This window comes from Pelobates fuscus, chromosome 4 (genome assembly GCF_036172605.1).
Source record: "Pelobates fuscus isolate aPelFus1 chromosome 4, aPelFus1.pri, whole genome shotgun sequence".
Lineage (NCBI taxonomy): Eukaryota > Metazoa > Chordata > Amphibia > Anura > Pelobatidae > Pelobates > Pelobates fuscus.
The window spans coordinates 257436546-257464499 of NC_086320.1; the positions used below are offsets into that span (position 1 = coordinate 257436546).

The 27954-nt window shown below is 33.8% G+C and overlaps 10 non-coding genes across 10 annotated transcripts; all 10 read right to left on the reverse strand.

Annotated features, from left to right (window-relative positions):
• Window positions 1-2057: 2057 nt before the first annotated feature.
• Window positions 2058-2143, reverse strand: TRNAR-UCU (transfer RNA arginine (anticodon UCU)). Its single transcript is given in 2 exon segments — window positions 2058-2093; window positions 2107-2143. It is a non-coding gene; the product is annotated as a tRNA-Arg (tRNA).
• Window positions 2144-3324: 1181 nt separating this feature from the next.
• TRNAR-UCU (transfer RNA arginine (anticodon UCU)) lies at window positions 3325-3410 on the reverse strand. The gene is given in 2 exon segments: window positions 3325-3360; window positions 3374-3410. It is a non-coding gene; the product is annotated as a tRNA-Arg (tRNA).
• Window positions 3411-7031: 3621 nt separating this feature from the next.
• Window positions 7032-7117, reverse strand: TRNAR-UCU (transfer RNA arginine (anticodon UCU)). Its single transcript is given in 2 exon segments — window positions 7032-7067; window positions 7081-7117. It is a non-coding gene; the product is annotated as a tRNA-Arg (tRNA).
• A 4465-nt stretch (window positions 7118-11582) lies between these two features.
• Window positions 11583-11668, reverse strand: TRNAR-UCU (transfer RNA arginine (anticodon UCU)). Its single transcript is given in 2 exon segments — window positions 11583-11618; window positions 11632-11668. It is a non-coding gene; the product is annotated as a tRNA-Arg (tRNA).
• Window positions 11669-14124: 2456 nt separating this feature from the next.
• Window positions 14125-14210, reverse strand: TRNAR-UCU (transfer RNA arginine (anticodon UCU)). The gene is given in 2 exon segments: window positions 14125-14160; window positions 14174-14210. It is a non-coding gene; the product is annotated as a tRNA-Arg (tRNA).
• Window positions 14211-16408: 2198 nt separating this feature from the next.
• Window positions 16409-16494, reverse strand: TRNAR-UCU (transfer RNA arginine (anticodon UCU)). Its single transcript is given in 2 exon segments — window positions 16409-16444; window positions 16458-16494. It is a non-coding gene; the product is annotated as a tRNA-Arg (tRNA).
• Window positions 16495-18686: 2192 nt separating this feature from the next.
• TRNAR-UCU (transfer RNA arginine (anticodon UCU)) lies at window positions 18687-18772 on the reverse strand. Its single transcript is given in 2 exon segments — window positions 18687-18722; window positions 18736-18772. It is a non-coding gene; the product is annotated as a tRNA-Arg (tRNA).
• Window positions 18773-20384: 1612 nt separating this feature from the next.
• On the reverse strand, window positions 20385-20470 carry TRNAR-UCU (transfer RNA arginine (anticodon UCU)). The gene is given in 2 exon segments: window positions 20385-20420; window positions 20434-20470. It is a non-coding gene; the product is annotated as a tRNA-Arg (tRNA).
• A 3300-nt stretch (window positions 20471-23770) lies between these two features.
• TRNAR-UCU (transfer RNA arginine (anticodon UCU)) lies at window positions 23771-23856 on the reverse strand. Its single transcript is given in 2 exon segments — window positions 23771-23805; window positions 23820-23856. It is a non-coding gene; the product is annotated as a tRNA-Arg (tRNA).
• A 1100-nt stretch (window positions 23857-24956) lies between these two features.
• Window positions 24957-25042, reverse strand: TRNAR-UCU (transfer RNA arginine (anticodon UCU)). The gene is given in 2 exon segments: window positions 24957-24992; window positions 25006-25042. It is a non-coding gene; the product is annotated as a tRNA-Arg (tRNA).
• Window positions 25043-27954: the final 2912 nt, after the last annotated feature.

A 27954-nucleotide genomic window follows, 5' to 3' on the forward strand; every position in this document is an offset into this window, starting at 1 on the left:
TATTTCTTACAAAGGTTTGTCTGCTTTGTTAGCAAAACACAACTACTCTGGTGGGACTCGAACCCACAACCTTTGAATGCTTTCAATACACTAGAAGTCCAATGCGCTATCCATTGCGCCACAGAGCCTCATCTGCTTGTATCTAATTTAACAACATAAATTACAAAATTTTCATCCCTTTCCTTTTCCTGGTACAACTTACTGCCAATAGTGACAAAAGAAGGCCATACAGACATGTTAAGTGGTCTTTGGTAGAAAGCTCTGTACTTTTTTTTCTTAACTAATAAAAAGTTTCTGGAATTTGGGCAAGATGTTTCTGATTTGCACCTAACGATATGAGCTGACATCCATGGTTTAAGGGGAACAGCTCTTTGAGTCCTTTAATATAAATGGAGAATCAAAGTGTACTGTGATACATTAAGCTCAGGTTTCCATCATTATTAATTTAAATGTAATTGTTGGTAATATTTATTCAACTTTCTTAACTTCTTATTCTAAGATCCCTTCTGAATGCATCTAGTTAACCACCTATGTTAGAGATTTGTTAAGATTGTTTTTCATGTTGTAGTTGTAGTATTGAAGGAGTATTTCTTACAAAGGTTTGACTGCTTTGTTAGCAAAACACAACGACTCTGTTGGGACTCGAATCCACAACCTTTGAATGCCTTCAATACACTAGAAGTCCAATGCGCTATCCATTGCGCCACAGAGCCTCATCTTCTTGTATATAGAAGGTCAACGAAAAAAAATAGCTAGAGCGATAAACAGTCAAAATTTAATATACTCTTTTACGCCACTGGCAATTAAAAAAAAAGATCTCTTTTTAAAAAAAATTCAAAGGTTATGCAGTGTTTTTGGATTGATCAGAAAATGGAAAATGTGTTAAATGTTTAAGCTGACAAAGATATTAAAACTGTCAAAAGTTTCTGAAGTGTTCTTTGGTGGACGAATCAGACATTTTGACTTCTTTTTATATGTTGAGATTTCCATTTAACAACATAAATTACAACATTTTCATCCCTTTCCTTTTCCTGGTACAACTTACTGCCAATAGTGACAAAAGAAGGCCATACAGACATGTTAAGTGGTCTTTGGTAGAAAGCTCTGTACTTTATTTTTCTTAACTAATAAAAAGTTTCTGGAATTTGGGCAAGATGTGTCTGATTTGCACCTAACGATATGAGCTGACATCCATGGTTTAAGGGGAACAGCTCTTTGAGTCCTTTAATATAAATGGAGAATCAAAGTGTACTGTGATACATTAAGCTCAGGTTTCCATCATTATTAATTTAAATGTAATTGTTGGTAATATTTATTCAACTTTCTTAACTTCTTATTCTAAGATTCCTTCTGAATGCATCTAGTTAACCACCTATGTTAGAGATTTGTTAAGATTGTTTTTCATGTTGTAGTTGTAGTATTGAAGGAGTATTTCTTACAAAGGTTTGTCTGCTTTGTTAGCAAAACACAACTACTCTGGTGGGACTCGAACCCACAACCTTTGAATGCTTTCAATACACTAGAAGTCCAATGCGCTATCCATTGCGCCACAGAGCCTCATCTGCTTGTATCTAATTTAACAACATAAATTACAAAATTTTCATCCCTTTCCTTTTCCTGGTACAACTTACTGCCAATAGTGACAAAAGAAGGCCATACAGACATGTTAAGTGGTCTTTGGTAGAAAGCTCTGTACTTTTTTTTTCTTAACTAATAAAAAGTTTCTGGAATTTGGGCAAGATGTTTCTGATTTGCACCTAACGATATGAGCTGACATCCATGGTTTAAGGGGAACAGCTCTTTGAGTCCTTTAATATAAATGGAGAATCAAAGTGTACTGTGATACATTAAGCTCAGGTTTCCATCATTATTAATTTAAATGTAATTGTTGGTAATATTTATTCAACTTTCTTAACTTCTTATTCTAAGATCCCTTCTGAATGCATCTAGTTAACCACCTATGTTAGAGATTTGTTAAGATTGTTTTTCATGTTGTAGTTGTAGTATTGAAGGAGTATTTCTTACAAAGGTTTGACTGCTTTGTTAGCAAAACACAACGACTCTGGTGGGACTCGAACCCACAACCTTTGAATGCCTTCAATACACTAGAAGTCCAATGCGCTATCCATTGCGCCACAGAGCCTCATCTGCTTGTATCTAGAAGGTCATCGAAAACAAATAGCTAGAGTGATACACAGTCAAAATGTAATATACTCTTTTACGCCACTGGCAATTAAAAGAAAAAAAAAAGATCTTTTTAAAAAAAATTAAAAGGTTATGCAGTGTTTTTGGATTGATCAGAAAATGGAAAATGTGTTAAATGTTTAAGCTGACAAAGATATTAAAACTGTCAAAAGTTTCTGAAGTGTTCTTTGGTGGACGAATCAGAAATTTTGACTTCTTTTTATATGTTGAGATTTCCATTTAACAACATAAATTACAACATTTTCATCCCTTTCCTTTTCCTGGTACAACTTACTGCCAATAGTGACAAAAGAAGGCCATACAGACATGTTAAGTGGTCTTTGGTAGAAAGCTCTGTACTTTTTTTTCTTAACTAATAAAAAGTTTCTGGAATTTGGGCAAGATGTTTCTGATTTGCACCTAACGATATGAGCTGACATCCATGGTTTAAGGGGAACAGCTCTTTGAGTCCTTTAATATAAATGGAGAATCAAAGTGTACTGTGATACATTAAGCTCAGGTTTCCATCATTATTAATTTAAATGTAATTGTTGGTAATATTTATTCAACTTTCTTAACTTCTTATTCTAAGATCCCTTCTGAATGCATCTAGTTAACCACCTATGTTAGAGATTTGTTAAGATCTGCTTGTATCTAATTTAACAACATAAATTACAAAATTTTCATCCCTTTCCTTTTCCTGGTACAACTTACTGCCAATAGTGACAAAAGAAGGCCATACAGACATGTTAAGTGGTCTTTGGTAGAAAGCTCTGTACTTTTTTTTTCTTAACTAATAAAAAGTTTCTGGAATTTGGGCAAGATGTTTCTGATTTGCACCTAACGATATGAGCTGACATCCATGGTTTAAGGGGAACAGCTCTTTGAGTCCTTTAATATAAATGGAGAATCAAAGTGTACTGTGATACATTAAGCTCAGGTTTCCATCATTATTAATTTAAATGTAATTGTTGGTAATATTTATTCAACTTTCTTAACTTCTTATTCTAAGATCCCTTCTGAATGCATCTAGTTAACCACCTATGTTAGAGATTTGTTAAGATTGTTTTTCATGTTGTAGTTGTAGTATTGAAGGAGTATTTCTTACAAAGGTTTGACTGCTTTGTTAGCAAAACACAACGACTCTGGTGGGACTCGAACCCACAACCTTTGAATGCCTTCAATACACTAGAAGTCCAATGCGCTATCCATTGCGCCACAGAGCCTCATCTGCTTGTATCTAGAAGGTCATCGAAAACAAATAGCTAGAGTGATACACAGTCAAAATGTAATATACTCTTTTACGCCACTGGCAATTAAAAGAAAAAAAAAAGATCTTTTTAAAAAAAATTAAAAGGTTATGCAGTGTTTTTGGATTGATCAGAAAATGGAAAATGTGTTAAATGTTTAAGCTGACAAAGATATTAAAACTGTCAAAAGTTTCTGAAGTGTTCTTTGGTGGACGAATCAGAAATTTTGACTTCTTTTTATATGTTGAGATTTCCATTTAACAACATAAATTACAACATTTTCATCCCTTTCCTTTTCCTGGTACAACTTACTGCCAATAGTGACAAAAGAAGGCCATACAGACATGTTAAGTGGTCTTTGGTAGAAAGCTCTGTACTTTTTTTTCTTAACTAATAAAAAGTTTCTGGAATTTGGGCAAGATGTTTCTGATTTGCACCTAACGATATGAGCTGACATCCATGGTTTAAGGGGAACAGCTCTTTGAGTCCTTTAATATAAATGGAGAATCAAAGTGTACTGTGATACATTAAGCTCAGGTTTCCATCATTATTAATTTAAATGTAATTGTTGGTAATATTTATTCAACTTTCTTAACTTCTTATTCTAAGATCCCTTCTGAATGCATCTAGTTAACCACCTATGTTAGAGATTTGTTAAGATTGTTTTTCATGTTGTAGTTGTAGTATTGAAGGAGTATTTCTTACAAAGGTTTGACTGCTTTGTTAGCAAAACACAACGACTCTGTTGGGACTCGAATCCACAACCTTTGAATGCCTTCAATACACTAGAAGTCCAATGCGCTATCCATTGCGCCACAGAGCCTCATCTTCTTGTATATAGAAGGTCAACGAAAAAAAATAGCTAGAGCGATAAACAGTCAAAATTTAATATACTCTTTTACGCCACTGGCAATTAAAAAAAAAGATCTCTTTTTAAAAAAAATTCAAAGGTTATGCAGTGTTTTTGGATTGATCAGAAAATGGAAAATGTGTTAAATGTTTAAGCTGACAAAGATATTAAAACTGTCAAAAGTTTCTGAAGTGTTCTTTGGTGGACGAATCAGACATTTTGACTTCTTTTTATATGTTGAGATTTCCATTTAACAACATAAATTACAACATTTTCATCCCTTTCCTTTTCCTGGTACAACTTACTGCCAATAGTGACAAAAGAAGGCCATACAGACATGTTAAGTGGTCTTTGGTAGAAAGCTCTGTACTTTATTTTTCTTAACTAATAAAAAGTTTCTGGAATTTGGGCAAGATGTGTCTGATTTGCACCTAACGATATGAGCTGACATCCATGGTTTAAGGGGAACAGCTCTTTGAGTCCTTTAATATAAATGGAGAATCAAAGTGTACTGTGATACATTAAGCTCAGGTTTCCATCATTATTAATTTAAATGTAATTGTTGGTAATATTTATTCAACTTTCTTAACTTCTTATTCTAAGATTCCTTCTGAATGCATCTAGTTAACCACCTATGTTAGAGATTTGTTAAGATTGTTTTTCATGTTGTAGTTGTAGTATTGAAGGAGTATTTCTTACAAAGGTTTGTCTGCTTTGTTAGCAAAACACAACTACTCTGGTGGGACTCGAACCCACAACCTTTGAATGCTTTCAATACACTAGAAGTCCAATGCGCTATCCATTGCGCCACAGAGCCTCATCTGCTTGTATCTAATTTAACAACATAAATTACAAAATTTTCATCCCTTTCCTTTTCCTGGTACAACTTACTGCCAATAGTGACAAAAGAAGGCCATACAGACATGTTAAGTGGTCTTTGGTAGAAAGCTCTGTACTTTTTTTTTCTTAACTAATAAAAAGTTTCTGGAATTTGGGCAAGATGTTTCTGATTTGCACCTAACGATATGAGCTGACATCCATGGTTTAATGGGAACAGCTCTTTGAGTCCTTTAATGTAAATGGAGAATCAAAGTGTACTGTGATACATTAAGCTCAGGTTTCCATCATTATTAATTTAAATGTAATTGTTGGTAATATTTATTCAACTTTCTTAACTTCTTATTCTAAGATCCCTTCTGAATGCATCTAGTTAACCACCTATGTTAGAGATTTGTTAAGATTGTTTTTCATGTTGTAGTTGTAGTATTGAAGGAGTATTTCTTACAAAGGTTTGACTGCTTTGTTAGCAAAACACAACGACTCTGTTGGGACTCGAACCCACAACCTTTGAATGCCTTCAATACACTAGAAGTCCAATGCGCTATCCATTGCGCCACAGAGCCTCATCTTCTTGTATATAGAAGGTCAACGAAAAAAAATAGCTAGAGCGATAAACAGTCAAAATTTAATATACTCTTTTACGCCACTGGCAATTAAAAAAAAAGATCTCTTTTTAAAAAAAATTCAAAGGTTATGCAGTGTTTTTGGATTGATCAGAAAATGGAAAATGTGTTAAATGTTTAAGCTGACAAAGATATTAAAACTGTCAAAAGTTTCTGAAGTGTTCTTTGGTGGACGAATCAGAAATTTTGACTTATTTTTATATGTTGAGATTTCCATTTAACAACATAAATTACAACATTTTCATCCCTTTCCTTTTCCTGGTACAACTTACTGCCAATAGTGACAAAAGAAGGCCATACAGACATGTTAAGTGGTCTTTGGTAGAAAGCTCTGTACTTTTTTTTTCTTAACTAATAAAAAGTTTCTGGAATTTGGGCAAGATGTGTCTGATTTGCACCTAACGATATGAGCTGACATCCATGGTTTAAGGGGAACAGCTCTTTGAGTCCTTTAATATAAATGGAGAATCAAAGTGTACTGTGATACATTAAGCTCAGGTTTCCATCATTATTAATTTAAATGTAATTGTTGGTAATATTTATTCAACTTTCTTAACTTCTTATTCTAAGATTCCTTCTGAATGCATCTAGTTAACCACCTATGTTAGAGATTTGTTAAGATTGTTTTTCATGTTGTAGTTGTAGTATTGAAGGAGTATTTCTTACAAAGGTTTGTCTGCTTTGTTAGCAAAACACAACTACTCTGGTGGGACTCGAACCCACAACCTTTGAATGCTTTCAATACACTAGAAGTCCAATGCGCTATCCATTGCGCCACAGAGCCTCATCTGCTTGTATCTAATTTAACAACATAAATTACAAAATTTTCATCCCTTTCCTTTTCCTGGTACAACTTACTGCCAATAGTGACAAAAGAAGGCCATACAGACATGTTAAGTGGTCTTTGGTAGAAAGCTCTGTACTTTTTTTTTCTTAACTAATAAAAAGTTTCTGGAATTTGGGCAAGATGTTTCTGATTTGCACCTAACGATATGAGCTGACATCCATGGTTTAAGGGGAACAGCTCTTTGAGTCCTTTAATGTAAATGGAGAATCAAAGTATACTGTGATACATTAAGCTCAGGTTTCCATCATTATTAATTTAAATGTAATTGTTGGTAATATTTATTCAACTTTCTTAACTTCTTATTCTAAGATCCCTTCTGAATGCATCTAGTTAACCACCTATGTTAGAGATTTGTTAAGATTGTTTTTCATGTTGTAGTTGTAGTATTGAAGGAGTATTTCTTACAAAGGTTTGACTGCTTTGTTAGCAAAACACAACGACTCTGGTGGGACTCGAACCCACAACCTTTGAATGCCTTTAATACACTAGAAGTCCAATGCGCTATCCATTGCGCCACAGAGCCTCATCTGCTTGTATCTAGAAGGTCATCGAAAACAAATAGCTAGAGTGATACACAGTCAAAATGTAATATACTCTTTTACGCCACTGGCAATTAAAAGAAAAAAAAAAGATCTTTTTAAAAAAAATTAAAAGGTTATGCAGTGTTTTTGGATTGATCAGAAAATGGAAAATGTGTTAAATGTTTAAGCTGACAAAGATATTAAAACTGTCAAAAGTTTCTGAAGTGTTCTTTGGTGGACGAATCAGAAATTTTGACTTCTTTTTATATGTTGAGATTTCCATTTAACAACATAAATTACAACATTTTCATCCCTTTCCTTTTCCTGGTACAACTTACTGCCAATAGTGACAAAAGAAGGCCATACAGACATGTTAAGTGGTCTTTGGTAGAAAGCTCTGTACTTTTTTTTTCTTAACTAATAAAAAGTTTCTGGAATTTGGGCAAGATGTTTCTGATTTGCACCTAACGATATGAGCTGACATCCATGGTTTAAGGGGAACAGCTCTTTGAGTCCTTTAATATAAATAGAGAATCAAAGTGTAATGTGATACATTAAGCTCAGGTTTCCATCATTATTAATTTAAATGTAATTGTTGGTAATATTTATTCAACTTTCTTAACTTCTTATTCTAAGATCCATTCTGGATGCATCTAGTTAACCACCTATGTTAGAGATTTGTTAAGATTGTTTTTCATGTTGTAGTTGTAGTATTGAAGGAGTATTTCTTACAAAGGTTTGACTGCTTTGTTAGCAAAACACAACGACTCTATTGGGACTCGAACCCACAACCTTTGAATGCCTTCAATACACTAGAAGTCCAATGCGCTATCCATTGCGCCACAGAGCCTCATCTGCTTGTATAATGAAGGTCAACGAAAAAAAATAGCTAGAGCGATAAACAGTCAAAATATAATATACTCTTTTACGCCACTGGCAATTAAAAAAAAAGATCTCTTTTTAAAAAAAATTCAAAGGTTATGCAGTGTTTTTGGATTGATCAGAAAATGGAAAATGTGTTAAATGTTTAAGCTGACAAAGAAATTAAAACTGTCAAAAGTTTCTGAAGTGTTCTTTGGTGGACAAATCAGAAATTTTGACTTCTTTTTATATGTTGAGATTTCCATTTAACAACATAAATTACAACATTTTCATCCCTTTCCTTTTCCTGGTACAACTTACTGCCAATAGTGACAAAAGAAGGCCATACAGACATGTTAAGTGGTCTTTGGTAGAAAGCTCTGTACTTTATTTTTCTTAACTAATAAAAAGTTTCTGGAATTTGGGCAAGATGTGTCTGATTTGCACCTAACGATATGAGCTGACATCCATGGTTTAAGGGGAACAGCTCTTTGAGTCCTTTAATATAAATGGAGAATCAAAGTGTACTGTGATACATTAAGCTCAGGTTTCCATCATTATTAATTTAAATGTAATTGTTGGTAATATTTATTCAACTTTCTTAACTTCTTATTCTAAGATTCCTTCTGAATGCATCTAGTTAACCACCTATGTTAGAGATTTGTTAAGATTGTTTTTCATGTTGTAGTTGTAGTATTGAAGGAGTATTTCTTACAAAGGTTTGACTGCTTTAGTAGCAAAACACAACGACTCTGTTGGGACTCGAATCCACAACCTTTGAATGCCTTCAATACACTAGAAGTCCAATGCGCTATCCATTGCGCCACAGAGCCTCATCTTCTTGTATATAGAAGGTCAACGAAAAAAAATAGCTAGAGCGATAAACAGTCAAAATTTAATATACTCTTTTACGCCACTGGCAATTAAAAAAAAAGATCTCTTTTTAAAAAAAATTCAAAGGTTATGCAGTGTTTTTGGATTGATCAGAAAATGGAAAATGTGTTAAATGTTTAAGCTGACAAAGATATTAAAACTGTCAAAAGTTTCTGAAGTGTTCTTTGGTGGACGAATCAGACATTTTGACTTCTTTTTATATGTTGAGATTTCCATTTAACAACATAAATTACAACATTTTCATCCCTTTCCTTTTCCTGGTACAACTTACTGCCAATAGTGACAAAAGAAGGCCATACAGACATGTTAAGTGGTCTTTGGTAGAAAGCTCTGTACTTTATTTTTCTTAACTAATAAAAAGTTTCTGGAATTTGGGCAAGATGTGTCTGATTTGCAACTAACGATATGAGCTGACATCCATGGTTTAAGGGGAACAGCTCTTTGAGTCCTTTAATATAAATGGAGAATCAAAGTGTACTGTGATACATTAAGCTCAGGTTTCCATCATTATTAATTTAAATGTAATTGTTGGTAATATTTATTCAACTTTCTTAACTTCTTATTCTAAGATTCCTTCTGAATGCATCTAGTTAACCACCTATGTTAGAGATTTGTTAAGATTGTTTTTCATGTTGTAGTTGTAGTATTGAAGGAGTATTTCTTACAAAGGTTTGTCTGCTTTGTTAGCAAAACACAACTACTCTGGTGGGACTCGAACCCACAACCTTTGAATGCTTTCAATACACTAGAAGTCCAATGCGCTATCCATTGCGCCACAGAGCCTCATCTGCTTGTATCTAATTTAACAACATAAATTACAAAATTTTCATCCCTTTCCTTTTCCTGGTACAACTTACTGCCAATAGTGACAAAAGAAGGCCATACAGACATGTTAAGTGGTCTTTGGTAGAAAGCTCTGTACTTTTTTTTTCTTAACTAATAAAAAGTTTCTGGAATTTGGGCAAGATGTTTCTGATTTGCACCTAACGATATGAGCTGACATCCATGGTTTAATGGGAACAGCTCTTTGAGTCCTTTAATGTAAATGGAGAATCAAAGTGTACTGTGATACATTAAGCTCAGGTTTCCATCATTATTAATTTAAATGTAATTGTTGGTAATATTTATTCAACTTTCTTAACTTCTTATTCTAAGATCCCTTCTGAATGCATCTAGTTAACCACCTATGTTAGAGATTTGTTAAGATTGTTTTTCATGTTGTAGTTGTAGTATTGAAGGAGTATTTCTTACAAAGGTTTGACTGCTTTGTTAGCAAAACACAACGACTCTGTTGGGACTCGAACCCACAACCTTTGAATGCCTTCAATACACTAGAAGTCCAATGCGCTATCCATTGCGCCACAGAGCCTCATCTTCTTGTATATAGAAGGTCAACGAAAAAAAATAGCTAGAGCGATAAACAGTCAAAATTTAATATACTCTTTTACGCCACTGGCAATTAAAAAAAAAGATCTCTTTTTAAAAAAAATTCAAAGGTTATGCAGTGTTTTTGGATTGATCAGAAAATGGAAAATGTGTTAAATGTTTAAGCTGACAAAGATATTAAAACTGTCAAAAGTTTCTGAAGTGTTCTTTGGTGGACGAATCAGAAATTTTGACTTATTTTTATATGTTGAGATTTCCATTTAACAACATAAATTACAACATTTTCATCCCTTTCCTTTTCCTGGTACAACTTACTGCCAATAGTGACAAAAGAAGGCCATACAGACATGTTAAGTGGTCTTTGGTAGAAAGCTCTGTACTTTTTTTTTCTTAACTAATAAAAAGTTTCTGGAATTTGGGCAAGATGTGTCTGATTTGCACCTAACGATATGAGCTGACATCCATGGTTTAAGGGGAACAGCTCTTTGAGTCCTTTAATATAAATGGAGAATCAAAGTGTACTGTGATACATTAAGCTCAGGTTTCCATCATTATTAATTTAAATGTAATTGTTGGTAATATTTATTCAACTTTCTTAACTTCTTATTCTAAGATTCCTTCTGAATGCATCTAGTTAACCACCTATGTTAGAGATTTGTTAAGATTGTTTTTCATGTTGTAGTTGAGTATTGAAGGAGTATTTCTTACAAAGGTTTGTCTGCTTTGTTAGCAAAACACAACTACTCTGGTGGGACTCGAACCCACAACCTTTGAATGCTTTCAATACACTAGAAGTCCAATGCGCTATCCATTGCGCCACAGAGCCTCATCTGCTTGTATCTAATTTAACAACATAAATTACAAAATTTTCATCCCTTTCCTTTTCCTGGTACAACTTACTGCCAATAGTGACAAAAGAAGGCCATACAGACATGTTAAGTGGTCTTTGGTAGAAAGCTCTGTACTTTTTTTTTCTTAACTAATAAAAAGTTTCTGGAATTTGGGCAAGATGTTTCTGATTTGCACCTAACGATATGAGCTGACATCCATGGTTTAAGGGGAACAGCTCTTTGAGTCCTTTAATGTAAATGGAGAATCAAAGTGTACTGTGATACATTAAGCTCAGGTTTCCATCATTATTAATTTAAATGTAATTGTTGGTAATATTTATTCAACTTTCTTAACTTCTTATTCTAAGATCCCTTCTGAATGCATCTAGTTAACCACCTATGTTAGAGATTTGTTAAGATTGTTTTTCATGTTGTAGTTGTAGTATTGAAGGAGTATTTCTTACAAAGGTTTGACTGCTTTGTTAGCAAAACACAACGACTCTGGTGGGACTCGAACCCACAACCTTTGAATGCCTTTAATACACTAGAAGTCCAATGCGCTATCCATTGCGCCACAGAGCCTCATCTGCTTGTATCTAGAAGGTCATCGAAAACAAATAGCTAGAGTGATACACAGTCAAAATGTAATATACTCTTTTACGCCACTGGCAATTAAAAGAAAAAAAAAAGATCTTTTTAAAAAAAATTAAAAGGTTATGCAGTGTTTTTGGATTGATCAGAAAATGGAAAATGTGTTAAATGTTTAAGCTGACAAAGATATTAAAACTGTCAAAAGTTTCTGAAGTGTTCTTTGGTGGACGAATCAGAAATTTTGACTTCTTTTTATATGTTGAGATTTCCATTTAACAACATAAATTACAACATTTTCATCCCTTTCCTTTTCCTGGTACAACTTACTGCCAATAGTGACAAAAGAAGGCCATACAGACATGTTAAGTGGTCTTTGGTAGAAAGCTCTGTACTTTTTTTTTCTTAACTAATAAAAAGTTTCTGGAATTTGGGCAAGATGTTTCTGATTTGCACCTAACGATATGAGCTGACATCCATGGTTTAAGGGGAACAGCTCTTTGAGTCCTTTAATATAAATAGAGAATCAAAGTGTAATGTGATACATTAAGCTCAGGTTTCCATCATTATTAATTTAAATGTAATTGTTGGTAATATTTATTCAACTTTCTTAACTTCTTATTCTAAGATCCATTCTGGATGCATCTAGTTAACCACCTATGTTAGAGATTTGTTAAGATTGTTTTTCATGTTGTAGTTGTAGTATTGAAGGAGTATTTCTTACAAAGGTTTGACTGCTTTGTTAGCAAAACACAACGACTCTATTGGGACTCGAACCCACAACCTTTGAATGCCTTCAATACACTAGAAGTCCAATGCGCTATCCATTGCGCCACAGAGCCTCATCTGCTTGTATAATGAAGGTCAACGAAAAAAAATAGCTAGAGCGATAAACAGTCAAAATATAATATACTCTTTTACGCCACTGGCAATTAAAAAAAAAGATCTCTTTTTAAAAAAAATTCAAAGGTTATGCAGTGTTTTTGGATTGATCAGAAAATGGAAAATGTGTTAAATGTTTAAGCTGACAAAGAAATTAAAACTGTCAAAAGTTTCTGAAGTGTTCTTTGGTGGACAAATCAGAAATTTTGACTTCTTTTTATATGTTGAGATTTCCATTTAACAACATAAATTACAACATTTTCATCCCTTTCCTTTTCCTGGTACAACTTACTGCCAATAGTGACAAAAGAAGGCCATACAGACATGTTAAGTGGTCTTTGGTAGAAAGCTCTGTACTTTTTTTTTCTTAACTAATAAAAAGTTTCTGGAATTTGGGCAAGATGTGTCTGATTTGCACCTAACGATATGAGCTGACATCCATGGTTTAAGGGGAACAGCTCTTTGAGTCCTTTAATATAAATGGAGAATCAAAATGTACTTTGATACATTAAGCTCAGGTTTCCATCATTATTAATTTAAATGTAATTGTTGGTAATATTTATTCAACTTTCTTAACTTCTTATTCTAAGATTCCTTCTGAATGCATCTAGTTAACCACCTATGTTAGAGATTTGTTAAGATTGTTTTTCATGTTGTAGTTGTAGTATTGAAGGAGTATTTCTTACAAAGGTTTGTCTGCTTTGTTAGCAAAACACAACTACTCTGGTGGGACTCGAACCCACAACCTTTGAATGCCTTCAATACACTAGAAGTTCAATGCGCTATCCATTGCGCCACAGAGCCTCATCTGCTTGTATCTAGAAGGTCATCGAAAAAAAATAGCTAGAGTGATACACAGTCAAAATGTAATATACTCTTTTACGCCACTGGCAATTAAAAGAAAAAAAAAAGATCTCTTTTTAAAAAAAATTCAAAGGTTATGCAGTGTTTTTGGATTGATCAGAAAATGGAAAATGTGTTAAATGTTTAAGCTGACAAAGATATTAAAACTGTCAAAAGTTTCTGAAGTGTTCTTTGGTGGACGAATCAGACATTTTGACTTCTTTTTATATGTTGAGATTTCCATTTAACAACATAAATTACAACATTTTCATCCCTTTCCTTTTCCTGGTACAACTTACTGCCAATAGTGACAAAAGAAGGCCATACAGACATGTTAAGTGGTCTTTGGTAGAAAGCTCTGTACTTTTTTTTTCTTAACTAATAAAAAGTTTCTGGAATTTGGGCAAGATGTTTCTGATTTGCACCTAACGATATGAGCTGACATCCATGGTTTAAGGGGAACAGCTCTTTGAGTCCTTTAATGTAAATGGAGAATCAAAGTGTACTGTGATACATTAAGCTCAGGTTTCCATCATTATTAATTTAAATGTAATTGTTGGTAATATTTATTCAACTTTCTTAACTTCTTATTCTAAGATCCCTTCTGAATGCATCTAGTTAACCACCTATGTTAGAGATTTGTTAAGATTGTTTTTCCTGTTGTAGTTGTAGTATTGAAGGAGTATTTCTTACAAAGGTTTGACTGCTTTAGTAGCAAAACACAACGACTCTGGTGGGACTCGAACCCACAACCTTTGAATGCCTTCAATACACTAGAAGTCCAATGCGCTATCCATTGCGCCACAGAGCCTCATCTGCTTGTATCTAGAAGGTCATCGAAAACAAATAGCTAGAGTGATACACAGTCAAAATGTAATATACTCTTTTACGCCACTGGCAATTAAAAGAAAAAAAAAAGATCTTTTTAAAAAAAATTAAAAGGTTATGCAGTGTTTTTGGATTGATCAGAAAATGGAAAATGTGTTAAATGTTTAAGCTGACAAAGATATTAAAACTGTCAAAAGTTTCTGAAGTGTTCTTTGGTGGACGAATCAGAAATTTTGACTTCTTTTTATATGTTGAGATTTCCATTTAACAACATAAATTACAAAATTTTCATCCCTTTCCTTTTCCTGGTACAACTTACTGCCAATAGTGACAAAAGAAGGCCATACAGACATGTTAAGTGGTCTTTGGTAGAAAGCTCTGTACTTTATTTTTCTTAACTAATAAAAAGTTTCTGGAATTTGGGCAAGATGTGTCTGATTTGCACCTAACGATATGAGCTGACATCCATGGTTTAAGGGGAACAGCTCTTTGAGTCCTTTAATATAAATGGAGAATCAAAGTGTACTGTGATACATTAAGCTCAGGTTTCCATCATTATTAATTTAAATGTAATTGTTGGTAATATTTATTCAACTTTCTTAACTTCTTATTCTAAGATTCCTTCTGAATGCATCTAGTTAACCACCTATGTTAGAGATTTGTTAAGATTGTTTTTCATGTTGTAGTTGTAGTATTGAAGGAGTATTTCTTACAAAGGTTTGTCTGCTTTGTTAGCAAAAGACAACTACTCTGGTGGGACTCGAACCCACAACCTTTGAATGCCTTCAATACACTAGAAGTCCAATGCGCTATCCATTGCGCCACAGAGCCTCATCTGCTTGTATCTAGAAGGTCATCGAAAAAAAATAGCTAGAGTGATACACAGTCAAAATGTAATATACTCTTTTACGCCACTGGCAATTAAAAGAAAAAAAAAAGATCTCTTTTTAAAAAAAATTCAAAGGTTATGCAGTGTTTTTGGATTGATCAGAAAATGGAAAATGTGTTAAATGTTTAAGCTGACAAAGATATTAAAACTGTCAAAAGTTTCTGAAGTGTTCTTTGGTGGACGAATCAGACATTTTGACTTCTTTTTATATGTTGAGATTTCCATTTAACAACATAAATTACAACATTTTCATCCCTTTCCTTTTCCTGGTACAACTTACTGCCAATAGTGACAAAAGAAGGCCATACAGACATGTTAAGTGGTCTTTGGTAGAAAGCTCTGTACTTTTTTTTTCTTAACTAATAAAAAGTTTCTGGAATTTGGGCAAGATGTTTCTGATTTGCACCTAACGATATGAGCTGACATCCATGGTTTAAGGGGAACAGCTCTTTGAGTCCTTTAATGTAAATGGAGAATCAAAGTGTACTGTGATACATTAAGCTCAGGTTTCCATCATTATTAATTTAAATGTAATTGTTGGTAATATTTATTCAACTTTCTTAACTTCTTATTCTAAGATTCCTTCTGAATGCATCTAGTTAACCACCTATGTTAGAGATTTGTTAAGATTGTTTTTCATGTTGTAGTTGTAGTATTGAAGGAGTATTTCTTACAAAGGTTTGTCTGCTTTGTTAGCAAAACACAACTACTCTGGTGGGACTCGAACCCACAACCTTTGAATGCTTTCAATACACTAGAAGTCCAATGCGCTATCCATTGCGCCACAGAGCCTCATCTGCTTGTATCTAATTTAACAACATAAATTACAAAATTTTCATCCCTTTCCTTTTCCTGGTACAACTTACTGCCAATAGTGACAAAAGAAGGCCATACAGACATGTTAAGTGGTCTTTGGTAGAAAGCTCTGTACTTTTTTTTTCTTAACTAATAAAAAGTTTCTGGAATTTGGGCAAGATGTTTCTGATTTGCACCTAACGATATGAGCTGACATCCATGGTTTAAGGGGAACAGCTCTTTGAGTCCTTTAATGTAAATGGAGAATCAAAGTGTACTGTGATACATTAAGCTCAGGTTTCCATCATTATTAATTTAAATGTAATTGTTGGTAATATTTATTCAACTTTCTTAACTTCTTATTCTAAGATCCCTTCTGAATGCATCTAGTTAACCACCTATGTTAGAGATTTGTTAAGATTGTTTTTCATGTTGTAGTTGTAGTATTGAAGGAGTATTTCTTACAAAGGTTTGACTGCTTTGTTAGCAAAACACAACGACTCTGGTGGGACTCGAACCCACAACCTTTGAATGCCTTTAATACACTAGAAGTCCAATGCGCTATCCATTGCGCCACAGAGCCTCATCTGCTTGTATCTAGAAGGTCATCGAAAACAAATAGCTAGAGTGATACACAGTCAAAATGTAATATACTCTTTTACGCCACTGGCAATTAAAAGAAAAAAAAAAGATCTTTTTAAAAAAAATTAAAAGGTTATGCAGTGTTTTTGGATTGATCAGAAAATGGAAAATGTGTTAAATGTTTAAGCTGACAAAGATATTAAAACTGTCAAAAGTTTCTGAAGTGTTCTTTGGTGGACGAATCAGAAATTTTGACTTCTTTTTATATGTTGAGATTTCCATTTAACAACATAAATTACAACATTTTCATCCCTTTCCTTTTCCTGGTACAACTTACTGCCAATAGTGACAAAAGAAGGCCATACAGACATGTTAAGTGGTCTTTGGTAGAAAGCTCTGTACTTTTTTTTTCTTAACTAATAAAAAGTTTCTGGAATTTGGGCAAGATGTTTCTGATTTGCACCTAACGATATGAGCTGACATCCATGGTTTAAGGGGAACAGCTCTTTGAGTCCTTTAATATAAATAGAGAATCAAAGTGTAATGTGATACATTAAGCTCAGGTTTCCATCATTATTAATTTAAATGTAATTGTTGGTAATATTTATTCAACTTTCTTAACTTCTTATTCTAAGATCCATTCTGGATGCATCTAGTTAACCACCTATGTTAGAGATTTGTTAAGATTGTTTTTCATGTTGTAGTTGTAGTATTGAAGGAGTATTTCTTACAAAGGTTTGACTGCTTTGTTAGCAAAACACAACGACTCTATTGGGACTCGAACCCACAACCTTTGAATGCCTTCAATACACTAGAAGTCCAATGCGCTATCCATTGCGCCACAGAGCCTCATCTGCTTGTATAATGAAGGTCAACGAAAAAAAATAGCTAGAGCGATAAACAGTCAAAATATAATATACTCTTTTACGCCACTGGCAATTAAAAAAAAAGATCTCTTTTTAAAAAAAATTCAAAGGTTATGCAGTGTTTTTGGATTGATCAGAAAATGGAAAATGTGTTAAATGTTTAAGCTGACAAAGAAATTAAAACTGTCAAAAGTTTCTGAAGTGTTCTTTGGTGGACAAATCAGAAATTTTGACTTCTTTTTATATGTTGAGATTTCCATTTAACAACATAAATTACAACATTTTCATCCCTTTCCTTTTCCTGGTACAACTTACTGCCAATAGTGACAAAAGAAGGCCATACAGACATGTTAAGTGGTCTTTGGTAGAAAGCTCTGTACTTTATTTTTCTTAACTAATAAAAAGTTTCTGGAATTTGGGCAAGATGTGTCTGATTTGCACCTAACGATATGAGCTGACATCCATGGTTTAAGGGGAACAGCTCTTTGAGTCCTTTAATATAAATGGAGAATCAAAGTGTACTGTGATACATTAAGCTCAGGTTTCCATCATTATTAATTTAAATGTAATTGTTGGTAATATTTATTCAACTTTCTTAACTTCTTATTCTAAGATTCCTTCTGAATGCATCTAGTTAACCACCTATGTTAGAGATTTGTTAAGATTGTTTTTCATGTTGTAGTTGTAGTATTGAAGGAGTATTTCTTACAAAGGTTTGTCTGCTTTGTTAGCAAAACACAACTACTCTGGTGGGACTCGAACCCACAACCTTTGAATGCTTTCAATACACTAGAAGTCCAATGCGCTATCCATTGCGCCACAGAGCCTCATCTGCTTGTATCTAATTTAACAACATAAATTACAACATTTTCATCCCTTTCCTTTTCCTGGTACAACTTACTGCCAATAGTGACAAAAGAAGGCCATACAGACATGTTAAGTGGTCTTTGGTAGAAAGCTCTGTACTTTTTTTTTCTTAACTAATAAAAAGTTTCTGGAATTTGGGCAAGATGTTTCTGATTTGCACCTAACGATATGAGCTGACATCCATGGTTTAAGGGGAACAGCTCTTTGAGTCCTTTAATGTAAATGGAGAATCAAAGTGTACTGTGATACATTAAGCTCAGGTTTCCATCATTATTAATTTAAATGTAATTGTTGGTAATATTTATTCAACTTTCTTAACTTCTTATTCTAAGATCCCTTCTGAATGCATCTAGTTAACCACCTATGTTAGAGATTTGTTAAGATTGTTTTTCATGTTGTAGTTGTAGTATTGAAGGAGTATTTCTTACAAAGGTTTGACTGCTTTAGTAGCAAAACACAACGACTCTGGTGGGACTCGAACCCACAACCTTTGAATGCCTTCAATACACTAGAAGTCCAATGCGCTATCCATTGCGCCACAGAGCCTCATCTGCTTGTATCTAGAAGGTCATCGAAAACAAATAGCTAGAGTGATACACAGTCAAAATGTAATATACTCTTTTACGCCACTGGCAATTAAAAGAAAAAAAAAAGATCTTTTTAAAAAAAATTAAAAGGTTATGCAGTGTTTTTGGATTGATCAGAAAATGGAAAATGTGTTAAATGTTTAAGCTGACAAAGATATTAAAACTGTCAAAAGTTTCTGAAGTGTTCTTTGGTGGACGAATCAGAAATTTTGACTTCTTTTTATATGTTGAGATTTCCATTTAACAACATAAATTACAAAATTTTCATCCCTTTCCTTTTCCTGGTACAACTTACTGCCAATAGTGACAAAAGAAGGCCATACAGACATGTTAAGTGGTCTTTGGTAGAAAGCTCTGTACTTTATTTTTCTTAACTAATAAAAAGTTTCTGGAATTTGGGCAAGATGTGTCTGATTTGCACCTAACGATATGAGCTGACATCCATGGTTTAAGGGGAACAGCTCTTTGAGTCCTTTAATATAAATGGAGAATCAAAATGTACTTTGATACATTAAGCTCAGGTTTCCATCATTATTAATTTAAATGTAATTGTTGGTAATATTTATTCAACTTTCTTAACTTCTTATTCTAAGATTCCTTCTGAATGCATCTAGTTAACCACCTATGTTAGAGATTTGTTAAGATTGTTTTTCATGTTGTAGTTGTAGTATTGAAGGAGTATTTCTTACAAAGGTTTGTCTGCTTTGTTAGCAAAACACAACTACTCTGGTGGGACTCGAACCCACAACCTTTGAATGCCTTCAATACACTAGAAGTCCAATGCGCTATCCATTGCGCCACAGAGCCTCATCTGCTTGTATCTAGAAGGTCATCGAAAAAAAATAGCTAGAGTGATACACAGTCAAAATGTAATATACTCTTTTACGCCACTGGCAATTAAAAGAAAAAAAAAAGATCTCTTTTTAAAAAAAATTCAAAGGTTATGCAGTGTTTTTGGATTGATCAGAAAATGGAAAATGTGTTAAATGTTTAAGCTGACAAAGATATTAAAACTGTCAAAAGTTTCTGAAGTGTTCTTTGGTGGACGAATCAGACATTTTGACTTCTTTTTATATGTTGAGATTTCCATTTAACAACATAAATTACAACATTTTCATCCCTTTCCTTTTCCTGGTACAACTTACTGCCAATAGTGACAAAAGAAGGCCATACAGACATGTTAAGTGGTCTTTGGTAGAAAGCTCTGTACTTTTTTTTTCTTAACTAATAAAAAGTTTCTGGAATTTGGGCAAGATGTTTCTGATTTGCACCTAACGATATGAGCTGACATCCATGGTTTAAGGGGAACAGCTCTTTGAGTCCTTTAATGTAAATGGAGAATCAAAGTGTACTGTGATACATTAAGCTCAGGTTTCCATCATTATTAATTTAAATGTAATTGTTGGTAATATTTATTCAACTTTCTTAACTTCTTATTCTAAGATCCCTTCTGAATGCATCTAGTTAACCACCTATGTTAGAGATTTGTTAAGATTGTTTTTCATGTTGTAGTTGTAGTATTGAAGGAGTATTTCTTACAAAGGTTTGACTGCTTTAGTAGCAAAACACAACGACTCTGGTGGGACTCGAACCCACAACCTTTGAATGCCTTCAATACACTAGAAGTCCAATGCGCTATCCATTGCGCCACAGAGCCTCATCTGCTTGTATCTAGAAGGTCATCGAAAACAAATAGCTAGAGTGATACACAGTCAAAATGTAATATACTCTTTTACGCCACTGGCAATTAAAAGAAAAAAAAAAGATCTTTTTAAAAAAAATTAAAAGGTTATGCAGTGTTTTTGGATTGATCAGAAAATGGAAAATGTGTTAAATGTTTAAGCTGACAAAGATATTAAAACTGTCAAAAGTTTCTGAAGTGTTCTTTGGTGGACGAATCAGAAATTTTGACTTCTTTTTATATGTTGAGATTTCCATTTAACAACATAAATTACAAAATTTTCATCCCTTTCCTTTTCCTGGTACAACTTACTGCCAATAGTGACAAAAGAAGGCCATACAGACATGTTAAGTGGTCTTTGGTAGAAAGCTCTGTACTTTATTTTTCTTAACTAATAAAAAGTTTCTGGAATTTGGGCAAGATGTGTCTGATTTGCACCTAACGATATGAGCTGACATCCATGGTTTAAGGGGAACAGCTCTTTGAGTCCTTTAATATAAATGGAGAATCAAAGTGTACTGTGATACATTAAGCTCAGGTTTCCATCATTATTAATTTAAATGTAATTGTTGGTAATATTTATTCAACTTTCTTAACTTCTTATTCTAAGATTCCTTCTGAATGCATCTAGTTAACCACCTATGTTAGAGATTTGTTAAGATTGTTTTTCATGTTGTAGTTGTAGTATTGAAGGAGTATTTCTTACAAAGGTTTGTCTGCTTTGTTAGCAAAACACAACTACTCTGGTGGGACTCGAACCCACAACCTTTGAATGCCTTCAATACACTAGAAGTCCAATGCGCTATCCATTGCGCCACAGAGCCTCATCTGCTTGTATCTAGAAGGTCATCGAAAAAAAATAGCTAGAGTGATACACAGTCAAAATGTAATATACTCTTTTACGCCACTGGCAATTAAAAGAAAAAAAAAAGATCTCTTTTTAAAAAAAATTCAAAGGTTATGCAGTGTTTTTGGATTGATCAGAAAATGGAAAATGTGTTAAATGTTTAAGCTGACAAAGATATTAAAACTGTCAAAAGTTTCTGAAGTGTTCTTTGGTGGACGAATCAGACATTTTGACTTCTTTTTATATGTTGAGATTTCCATTTAACAACATAAATTACAACATTTTCATCCCTTTCCTTTTCCTGGTACAACTTACTGCCAATAGTGACAAAAGAAGGCCATACAGACATGTTAAGTGGTCTTTGGTAGAAAGCTCTGTACTTTTTTTTTCTTAACTAATAAAAAGTTTCTGGAATTTGGGCAAGATGTTTCTGATTTGCACCTAACGATATGAGCTGACATCCATGGTTTAAGGGGAACAGCTCTTTGAGTCATTTAATATAAATGGAGAATCAAAGTGTACTGTGATACATTAAGCTCAGGTTTCCATCATTATTAATTTAAATGTAATTGTTGGTAATATTTATTCAACTTTCTTAACTTCTTATTCTAAGATTCCTTCTGAATGCATCTAGTTAACCACCTATGTTAGAGATTTGTTAAGATTGTTTTTCATGTTGTAGTTGTAGTATTGAAGGAGTATTTCTTACAAAGGTTTGTCTGCTTTGTTAGCAAAACACAACTACTCTGGTGGGACTCGAACCCACAACCTTTGAATGCCTTCAATACACTAGAAGTCCAATGCGCTATCCATTGCGCCACAGAGCCTCATCTGCTTGTATCTAGAAGGTCATCGAAAAAAAATAGCTAGAGTGATACACAGTCAAAATGTAATATACTCTTTTACGCCACTGGCAATTAAAAGAAAAAAAAAAGATCTCTTTTTAAAAAAAATTCAAAGGTTATGCAGTGTTTTTGGATTGATCAGAAAATGGAAAATGTGTTAAATGTTTAAGCTGACAAAGATATTAAAACTGTCAAAAGTTTCTGAAGTGTTCTTTGGTGGACGAATCAGACATTTTGACTTCTTTTTATATGTTGAGATTTCCATTTAACAACATAAATTACAACATTTTCATCCCTTTCCTTTTCCTGGTACAACTTACTGCCAATAGTGACAAAAGAAGGCCATACAGACATGTTAAGTGGTCTTTGGTAGAAAGCTCTGTACTTTTTTTTTCTTAACTAATAAAAAGTTTCTGGAATTTGGGCAAGATGTGTCTGATTTGCACCTAACGATATGAGCTGACATCCATGGTTTAAGGGGAACAGCTCTTTGAGTCCTTTAATATAAATGGAGAATCAAAGTGTACTGTGATACATTAAGCTCAGTTTTCCATCATTATTAATTTAAATGTAATTGTTGGTAATATTTATTCAACTTTCTTAACTTCTTATTCTAAGATTCCTTCTGAATGCATCTAGTTAACCACCTATGTTAGAGATTTGTTAAGATTGTTTTTCATGTTGTAGTTGTAGTATTGAAGGAGTATTTCTTACAAAGGTTTGTCTGCTTTGTTAGCAAAACACAACTACTCTGGTGGGACTCGAACCCACAACCTTTGAATGCCTTCAATACACTAGAAGTCCAATGCGCTATCCATTGCGCCACAGAGCCTCATCTGCTTGTATCTAGAAGGTCATCGAAAAAAAATAGCTAGAGTGATACACAGTCAAAATGTAATATACTCTTTTACGCCACTGGCAATTAAAAGAAAAAAAAAAGATCTCTTTTTAAAAAAAATTCAAAGGTTATGCAGTGTTTTTGGATTGATCAGAAAATGGAAAATGTGTTAAATGTTTAAGCTGACAAAGATATTAAAACTGTCAAAAGTTTCTGAAGTGTTCTTTGGTGGACGAATCAGACATTTTGACTTCTTTTTATATGTTGAGATTTCCATTTAACAACATAAATTACAACATTTTCATCCCTTTCCTTTTCCTGGTACAACTTACTGCCAATAGTGACAAAAGAAGGCCATACAGACATGTTAAGTGGTCTTTGGTAGAAAGCTCTGTACTTTATTTTTCTTAACTAATAAAAAGTTTCTGGAATTTGGGCAAGATGTTTCTGATTTGCACCTAACGATATGAGCTGACATCCATGGTTTAAGGGGAACAGCTCTTTGAGTCCTTTAATATAAATGGAGAATCAAAGTGTACTGTGATACATTAAGCTCAGGTTTCCATCATTATTAATTTAAATGTAATTGTTGGTAATATTTATTCAACTTTCTTAACTTCTTATTCTAAGATCCCTTCTGAATGCATCTAGTTAACCACCTATGTTAGAGATTTGTTAAGATTGTTTTTCATGTTGTAGTTGTAGTATTGAAGGAGTATTTCTTACAAAGATTTGTCTGCAAAACACGACTCTGGTGGGACTCGAACCCACAACTTTTGAATGCCTTCAATACACTAGAAGTCAAATGCGCTATCCATTGCGCCACAGAGCCTCATCTGCTTGTATCTAGAAGGTCATCGAAAAAAAATAGCTAGAATGATACACAGTCAAAATGTAATATACCGTATATACTCGAGTATAAGCCGAGTTTTTCAGCCCATTTTTTGGGCTGAAAAACCCCAACTCGGCTTATACTCGAGTCAGAGTCTGTATTATGGCAATTTCCATTGCCATAATACAGACTGGGGGGAGAGGGGGGCTGGCAGAGCTGTACTTACCTTTCCTGCAGCTCCTGTCAGCTCTCTCCTCCTCCGCGCCGTCCGTTCAGCACATCGGTCAGCTCCCAGTGTAAGTCTCGCGAGAGCCGCGGCTCTCGCGAGACTTACACTGGGAGCTGACAGAGGGAGCTGCACAGACCGCGCGGAGGAGGAGAGAGCTGACAGGAGCTGCAGGAAAGGTAAGTACAGCTCTGCCAGCCCCCCTCTCCCCCCCACTGAACTGCCAATGACACTGGACCACCAGGGAAGGAGAGCCCCCCTCCCTGCCATATATCAAGCAGGGAGGGGGGACGAAAAAAATATATATAAATAAAATAAGAACTAAAATAATAAAAAAAAAATTAGTGGACGAATCAGACATTTTGACTTCTTTTTATATGTTGAGATTTCCATTTAACAACATAAATTACAACATTTTCATCCCTTTCCTTTTCCTGGTACAACTTACTGCCAATAGTGACAAAAGAAGGCCATACAGACATGTTAAGTGGTCTTTGGTAGAAAGCTCTGTACTTTTTTTTTCTTAACTAATAAAAAGTTTCTGGAATTTGGGCAAGATGTTTCTGATTTGCACCTAACGATATGAGCTGACATCCATGGTTTAAGGGGAACAGCTCTTTGAGTCCTTTAATGTAAATGGAGAATCAAAGTGTACTGTGATACATTAAGCTCAGGTTTCCATCATTATTAATTTAAATGTAATTGTTGGTAATATTTATTCAACTTTCTTAACTTCTTATTCTAAGATCCCTTCTGAATGCATCTAGTTAACCACCTATGTTAGAGATTTGTTAAGATTGTTTTTCATGTTGTAGTTGTAGTATTGAAGGAGTATTTCTTACAAAGGTTTGACTGCTTTAGTAGCAAAACACAACGACTCTGGTGGGACTCGAACCCACAACCTTTGAATGCCTTCAATACACTAGAAGTCCAATGCGCTATCCATTGCGCCACAGAGCCTCATCTGCTTGTATCTAGAAGGTCATCGAAAACAAATAGCTAGAGTGATACACAGTCAAAATGTAATATACTCTTTTACGCCACTGGCAATTAAAAGAAAAAAAAAAGATCTTTTTAAAAAAAATTAAAAGGTTATGCAGTGTTTTTGGATTGATCAGAAAATGGAAAATGTGTTAAATGTTTAAGCTGACAAAGATATTAAAACTGTCAAAAGTTTCTGAAGTGTTCTTTGGTGGACGAATCAGAAATTTTGACTTCTTTTTATATGTTGAGATTTCCATTTAACAACATAAATTACAAAATTTTCATCCCTTTCCTTTTCCTGGTACAACTTACTGCCAATAGTGACAAAAGAAGGCCATACAGACATGTTAAGTGGTCTTTGGTAGAAAGCTCTGTACTTTATTTTTCTTAACTAATAAAAAGTTTCTGGAATTTGGGCAAGATGTGTCTGATTTGCACCTAACGATATGAGCTGACATCCATGGTTTAAGGGGAACAGCTCTTTGAGTCCTTTAATATAAATGGAGAATCAAAGTGTACTGTGATACATTAAGCTCAGGTTTCCATCATTATTAATTTAAATGTAATTGTTGGTAATATTTATTCAACTTTCTTAACTTCTTATTCTAAGATTCCTTCTGAATGCATCTAGTTAACCACCTATGTTAGAGATTTGTTAAGATTGTTTTTCATGTTGTAGTTGTAGTATTGAAGGAGTATTTCTTACAAAGGTTTGTCTGCTTTGTTAGCAAAACACAACTACTCTGGTGGGACTCGAACCCACAACCTTTGAATGCCTTCAATACACTAGAAGTCCAATGCGCTATCCATTGCGCCACAGAGCCTCATCTGCTTGTATCTAGAAGGTCATCGAAAAAAAATAGCTAGAGTGATACACAGTCAAAATGTAATATACTCTTTTACGCCACTGGCAATTAAAAGAAAAAAAAAAGATCTCTTTTTAAAAAAAATTCAAAGGTTATGCAGTGTTTTTGGATTGATCAGAAAATGGAAAATGTGTTAAATGTTTAAGCTGACAAAGATATTAAAACTGTCAAAAGTTTCTGAAGTGTTCTTTGGTGGACGAATCAGACATTTTGACTTCTTTTTATATGTTGAGATTTCCATTTAACAACATAAATTACAAAATTTTCATCCCTTTCCTTTTCCTGGTACAACTTACTGCCAATAGTGACAAAAGAAGGCCATACAGACATGTTAAGTGGTCTTTGGTAGAAAGCTCTGTACTTTATTTTTCTTAACTAATAAAAAGTTTCTGGAATTTGGGCAAGATGTGTCTGATTTGCACCTAACGATATGAGCTGACATCCATGGTTTAAGGGGAACAGCTCTTTGAGTCCTTTAATATAAATGGAGAATCAAAGTGTACTGTGATACATTAAGCTCAGGTTTCCATCATTATTAATTTAAATGTAATTGTTGGTAATATTTATTCAACTTTCTTAACTTCTTATTCTAAGATTCCTTCTGAATGCATCTAGTTAACCACCTATGTTAGAGATTTGTTAAGATTGTTTTTCATGTTGTAGTTGTAGTATTGAAGGAGTATTTCTTACAAAGGTTTGTCTGCTTTGTTAGCAAAACACAACTACTCTGGTGGGACTCGAACCCACAACCTTTGAATGCCTTCAATACACTAGAAGTCCAATGCGCTATCCATTGCGCCACAGAGCCTCATCTGCTTGTATCTAGAAGGTCATCGAAAAAAAATAGCTAGAGTGATACACAGTCAAAATGTAATATACTCTTTTACGCCACTGGCAATTAAAAGAAAAAAAAAAGATCTCTTTTTAAAAAAAATTCAAAGGTTATGCAGTGTTTTTGGATTGATCAGAAAATGGAAAATGTGTTAAATGTTTAAGCTGACAAAGATATTAAAACTGTCAAAAGTTTCTGAAGTGTTCTTTGGTGGACGAATCAGACATTTTGACTTCTTTTTATATGTTGAGATTTCCATTTAACAACATAAATTACAACATTTTCATCCCTTTCCTTTTCCTGGTACAACTTACTGCCAATAGTGACAAAAGAAGGCCATACAGACATGTTAAGTGGTCTTTGGTAGAAAGCTCTGTACTTTTTTTTTCTTAACTAATAAAAAGTTTCTGGAATTTGGGCAAGATGTTTCTGATTTGCACCTAACGATATGAGCTGACATCCATGGTTTAAGGGGAACAGCTCTTTGAGTCATTTAATATAAATGGAGAATCAAAGTGTACTGTGATACATTAAGCTCAGGTTTCCATCATTATTAATTTAAATGTAATTGTTGGTAATATTTATTCAACTTTCTTAACTTCTTATTCTAAGATTCCTTCTGAATGCATCTAGTTAACCACCTATGTTAGAGATTTGTTAAGATTGTTTTTCATGTTGTAGTTGTAGTATTGAAGGAGTATTTCTTACAAAGGTTTGTCTGCTTTGTTAGCAAAACACAACTACTCTGGTGGGACTCGAACCCACAACCTTTGAATGCCTTCAATACACTAGAAGTCCAATGCGCTATCCATTGCGCCACAGAGCCTCATCTGCTTGTATCTAGAAGGTCATCGAAAAAAAATAGCTAGAGTGATACACAGTCAAAATGTAATATACTCTTTTACGCCACTGGCAATTAAAAGAAAAAAAAAAGATCTCTTTTTAAAAAAAATTCAAAGGTTATGCAGTGTTTTTGGATTGATCAGAAAATGGAAAATGTGTTAAATGTTTAAGCTGACAAAGATATTAAAACTGTCAAAAGTTTCTGAAGTGTTCTTTGGTGGACGAATCAGACATTTTGACTTCTTTTTATATGTTGAGATTTCCATTTAACAACATAAATTACAACATTTTCATCCCTTTCCTTTTCCTGGTACAACTTACTGCCAATAGTGACAAAAGAAGGCCAT